The sequence below is a fragment of the Cebus imitator genome, unplaced genomic scaffold (genome assembly GCF_001604975.1).
Source record: "Cebus imitator isolate Cc_AM_T3 unplaced genomic scaffold, Cebus_imitator-1.0 Scaffold36, whole genome shotgun sequence".
In the NCBI taxonomy this organism is placed as follows: Eukaryota; Metazoa; Chordata; class Mammalia; order Primates; family Cebidae; genus Cebus; species Cebus imitator.
The window spans coordinates 3,324,567-3,330,466 of record NW_016107351.1 but is presented as its reverse complement, the minus strand read 5'-3'; positions in this window follow the sequence as shown (position 1 = coordinate 3,330,466).

The following is a 5,900-nucleotide window of genomic DNA, read 5'->3' as shown; positions in this document are numbered from 1 at the left end:
TTAGAGACCAGCCTGGGCAACATGGTGAAACCCTGTCTCTACAAAAAAAAATTTTAAATTAGCCAAGCATGGTGCCACAGGACTGTAGTCTCAGCTGAGAATACAGCCCAACTTCTTTAAATTACAGGCCTGAGCCACCTCGCCCAGCCCAACTCTCTGGAGTTGGTGGGTGGCTGAGGTGGCAGATCACTTGAGCCCAGGAAGTCAAGGCTGCAGTGAGCTAGGATTGTACCACTGCATTCCAGCCTGGGTGACAGAGACCCTGTCTCTAAAACAATTTTGAACTAGAAGTCATACTAATTTATATGTATGAGAAACGTGTTTACCCACCAATGCAGAGTGTAATTAAAGTTTCTGATTCTTAACAAATAAATAACTGAAAAATTTGAATTTCAGAATAGTTCTAATTTTTGCCTTATTAAGCAGAGTTGATGACACCAAAAGTGTGAACGGCAAAAGAAAGAAATGGATGAATTGGACTTCATCAAAATGAAAAAATCTGTGGATCGAAGAACATGATCAAGAATGGGAAAAGACCACCCACAGGATGGGAGAAAATATTTGCAAATCGTGTGTATCAGTCCATTTTCACACCGTGATAAAGAACTACCTAAGACTGGGTAATTTGTAAAGACGAGAGTTTTAATTGGCTCACAGTTCTGCTCGGCTGGGGAGGCCTCAGGAAACTTACAATCATGGTGGAAGAAAAGGGACCAAGGTACGTCTTACATGGTGGCAGGAGAGAGAGAAAGATCCAAGGGAAACTGTCAAACACGTTTAAACCATGAGATCTTGTGAAAACTCACCCACTAGCATGAGGACAGCATGGAGGAAACCACCCACATGGTCCAGTCACCTCCCACCAGGTCCCTCCCTCGACATGTGGGAATTACAATTTGAGATGAGATTTGGGTGGGGACACAGAGCCAAACCATATGTATCCAGAATTTTAAGGAACTATTACAATTTGACAACAAAAAGACAGCTCAGTTAACAAACGGGCAAGGGCCTTGAATAGATGGTCTCCAAGGAACGTACTCAAAGGGCCAGCAAACGTGAAAACACGCAGGCCTTGCAATCATCGGGGAAATGCAAATCCAAACCTCGACGAGACACCACCTCACGCCCACTAGGGTAGCTATTACTTTTTAAAAAGGGAGAATAACAAGGGTTGGCAAAGGATGTGGAGAAACTGGAGCCCTTACACGTTGCTGGTGGGAATGTAAAACGGTGCAGCTGCTGTGGAAATCGGTTTGGCATTTCTTCAAAAACTTAAACATAGAATTACCAGATGGCCCAGCAATTCCGCTCCTAGGGATACTCCCCAGCGCACTGAAAGCAGCAGCTCTGACAGATACGCACATATTCATAGCAGCATTATTCACAATGGCTAAAAGGTGAGGACAACCCAATGTCATCAATGGATAAATGTGGTCTGTCCATACGATGGAATATTATTCAGCCATAAAAAGGAATGAAATTCTGATACATGCTACAACATGGCTGAAATGCAGAAAGCATAACCATGAGAAAGAAATCAGACACAAAAGCCTGTATTTTGTAAGCTTCTATTTATACAAAATTCCCTTTTGGGGTGATGAAAATATCTTGGAACTAGATAGAGGTGATAGTTTTACAACAACTCAAAGGTGCTTACTGTCACTGAACTGTTCACTGTAAAATGATCGATTTTGTTAAGTCAATTTCACTTCAATTTTTAAAAAGTGAAGTTGTCGGGGAGGGGGGAACCCCGCAAGAGCCGAGGCAAGGGTCTGAGGCCTCAGTCTGTTTTCATATAAATATTGAATTAGAAAAGAATTAGAGATTTAGTTATATAGTTATTCCTACATATAATCATAAATAATCACATAGCTATTCCCATGTAATCATAAATACATATTTACCTCACCCCATCACTGACCACCATTACCTCACCCCATCTACCCTGCTCCCTGCTCTGTACTCAATAAAAGTCAGAGCATCCAGGCCCTCAGGGCCACTGATGGACTCCATGCTTCGGTTGGCAGTGGACCCCTGGGCATAAACTCTCTTTCCTCTATCTCTGTGTCTTGTGTCTTTTTTCGCTGTTTCTCATCTCCACACCTGTAGAGAGGGACCCACAGGACCGCATAGGGCTGGACCCTATAAAATTGGCCACATTTTAATGTGTTCAGGAACCGTGTGGACTCCCTTGTCTTTGACCTGGTGATATCATTCGAGCATTTTTCTACTGAGTTATTGATTTTTTAGAATGGATTTGTAATTCCGTTTTTTAAAGAAAAGGATCTTCCATGATAAATTGCAAATCATTTTCTCCGTTTTTAAATTTTTTTTCTGAATTTGGTGATGGTGATTTTTGCTCTGAATATTTAAAAAAATACAGTAATTATAATCAAATTATTTCTTTATTCTTACTTTTACAGCATCTGGTTTGGGAGTAAGATTTGGAAAGATCATTTAAAAATTCCTCCACGGTTTCTTGTGGCTCTCTCCAGGTTCTCAGATTTCTGAGCCATCTGGAGTTTACTGGGCATCAGGTGCGAGGTTCGGATTCGGGTTTTTTCTGGGTGGCGTCTGGGGCGTCCCAACACGTTCATTACGTCATCATCCTTTCCTCTCTGGGTGGAGATCCCTCATGGGTCAGTTCCTGGGCACGGGACTCTGAGACTCTAAGCCCTGGGCACTGTGGGTTTAGTGGGGCGCTCTCAGGAATGACCCCTGTGGAGACCAAGGTAGGCAAGATTGGGCGGAGGAAGTACAGGTGCACCTCACACCTGTCAACCCAGCGCTTTGGGAGGCCGAGGCGGGTGGATCACTTGATCTCAAGAGTTCGAGACCAGCCTGGCCAACATAGTGAGACCCCCGTCTTTAAAAAAATACGAAAGTTAGCTATGACTGGTGGTGCGTGCCTGTGGTCCCAGCCACTCCGAAGGCTGAGGCGGGAGGAACACTTGAACCCAGGAGCGAGAGGCTGCAGTGAGCCGAGATCACACCACTGCACTCCAGCATGGGTGAGCCTTCCTAAGAAAAGAAAAGAAAGAAAAAAAGATTGTGCAGAAGGCAAAGCTGGGCCGCAGTGCAGTGGGAAGAGTGGCCTCTGCCCACCACAGGGAGCTCTGGAGCTGGGCCAGCCCCACAGAGAGGCCTGATTGAGGCCAGGGAACCGGGCCTTTGCAGCCTCACGTCAGCCAGCCATGGAGAAGTGCAGCATAAGGGAGGCAGCGCCTGGGAGGGACCCAGCCAGGAGCAACCCTCCTGCAGCCGGGGTTAAGCGCCCAGGTCCTGAAGGGGGACATGGGCAGCACAGCATGGCATCCACACCCCTGCCTCTCACGCTGGCAGCATACGCTTCCACGTGGCAAGCTCACCCCGTCGGAAATGACACCTCCGGGACCCTGGGTGGTCCCTGCATTCGCTTCTCAGGGCTGAAACTTGGCATAAAAGGAAAGAGATGTGTCCCTCGTGGCTCTGGAGGCCAGAGGGCTGAAATCAAGGTGTGGACAGGGGGGTGTCCCTCCAGAGGCGCTAGGGGAGGATCCCTCCCTGCCTTTTCCAGTTTCTGGGGCCCCAGGTCTGGGGCTTCATCCCTCTCACTGTGGCTCTGCTGTCACATGGTCTTCGCCTCTGTGTCCGTGCAGTCTGCTCTTTGTGTTACAGAGATACTTGTCACTGGGTTTAGGACCCACTGGGTAATGCAGGAAAATCTCATCTCAAAATCCTCAACTTCAGTACACCTGCGAAGACCCTTTTCCAAATAAGGTCACAGTCAGTTTCCTGCTGTTAGGCCTTGGGTTTATCTTTTTGGGGGTCACCATTCAGCCCTCGCCAGTCTCTATTCCTGGGGAAACTCACAAAGGGGAGTGCATTGTTCAGATGCAACACTCACCAGCAAGCTCCCGCAGCTGGCGCCCGGGGGGATGTCATCTTCCCCCTACTCTCCGCCGAGAGCCCCCTTACCCTCAGTGAGTGCCTCTGCTGGCTAGGTGGTTTACCTGGTGGGGGGACCCAGACTCGAATCCCGACGCTCTGAGCCCCCGGTCACCATGTCCTCTCAAGGGATGGCTGCTGCCCTCATGCATTTGCTGTAAAAACGGGGCACAGGGGTGAGAAGAGATGCTTTGCTGGACCCCCTCCCCACTCGGGAGCCCCAGCCCATTCTCCACATGGACCAGGGCCAGCTGCCCCTGCCAGGACTGTGACTCCTTTTCTTGCTTGCTGGCTCCCTGGCACAGGGGACCAAAATGCTCCTGTTGCGCCAAGTTTAATGGGGCCCTTGATATGAATCCTGGTGGAAGGGTCCCGCTCTGGGGCTCAGGTCTCGCAGACTCACCAAACCTAGAGTTGTGTGGTCAGAAAGCAAAAACTCCCCCAAGTGGGCCACTGGAGTGATAGTAAATGGAGACATTCCTCCTTCCACGCTCTGCTTCCTGGACCAGTGTATGCTGCCCACTGGGCACACGGCCCCTATAACGGTTGTTGATTTCAGGTGTATTCTGCATCTGGGACGATGATGTCCTCGCATCAGCTCAGACATGCCTTCAAAAGGCTGTTGTATCACACTATGAGGCCAGTGGCTTCTGGGTGGTGCAGCACGTGACAGAGTCGGGGACCCCCTGTTTACTCCCCTGTCTCCTCCTATACCTTTCTGCTATCCATAGCTCCCTTGGTCCAACGTGGGGATTTTCACTTTCCACCTCCCAGCCTTTTTTTTTTTTTTTTTGAGAAGGAGCTTCGCTCTTTGTTGCCCAGGCTGGAGTGCAGTGGCACGATCTCAGCTCACTGCGACCACCGCCTGCCAAGTTCAAGCGATTCTCCTCTCAAGTAGCTGGGATTACAGGCACCTGCCACCACACCCGGCTAATTTTTTATTTTAGTAGAGATGGAATTTCACAATGTTGGCCAGGCTAGTCTTAAACTCCTGACCTCAGGCGATTCGCCCGCCTCAGCCTCCCAAAGTGCTGGGATTATAGGCGTGAGCCACCACGCTGGCCTCATCTCCCAGACTCTTGAGGGTAGCATGGGTGGCTTGCTTGTGCCTCTGGTCGTGCTCATGCCCGATTTTGATGGAAAATTTCTTTCTCTCTTTTTCTCTCTTTTGACAGAATTTCACTCTTGTCGTCCAGGCTGCAGTACAATGGCATGATATCGGCTCACTGCAACCTCCGCCTCCCAGGTGCAAGCGATTCTCCTGCCTCCGCCTCCTGAGTAGCTGGGATTACAGGCACTTGCCACCACACCCGGCTAATTTTTGTATTTTTAGTGGAGATGGGGTTTCGCCATGTTGGCCAGGCTGGTCTCAAACTCCTGAGCTCAGGTGTTCCACCTGCTTCGGCCTCCCAAAGTGCTGGGATTATAGATGTGAGCCACCACGCCCAGCCTTGATGGGCAGTTTCTATCTCACAATGGATCCTGCTGGGTCTACCTGCCCTGCTGGCTTGGCGGGTCTGAAACGGCCCGGCTCGTCGCAGACGATTCTAGCTGCACGCCTGCTGATGGTTGAGAGCCAAGCATTCCATCTTCAGCAGGGCCCGGAGCTGTTTTTCAAACAATGTGATTCTCTAGTGCGAACGGAGTGACCTGTCTCCAGTCGGGGCTTGTCATCCGCGACGCATGGCATCTTTTTCCTGCACAGCGCCTCTAGAACCATTGGGCCTGCAGAGCCATGAGGCCTGGGTGGCGGGGCTGTCCGTGCTGCAGAGCCGCGTCCTGCTGTGGGTCCTCTCAAAGCTGGCTGCCTTCCATGGATTCCCAAGTGTAGAACATGCTACCTCCAGGACCCAAGTGACCTCCAAGCATCCCTTCATGGCGGGAGCAGGAATTTGTCTACTTTCAGTGTCTCAGCATGCCTTAGACATCCAGACCCGTATAAACCTTGTAGGCTTTTTTTTTTTTTTTTTTTT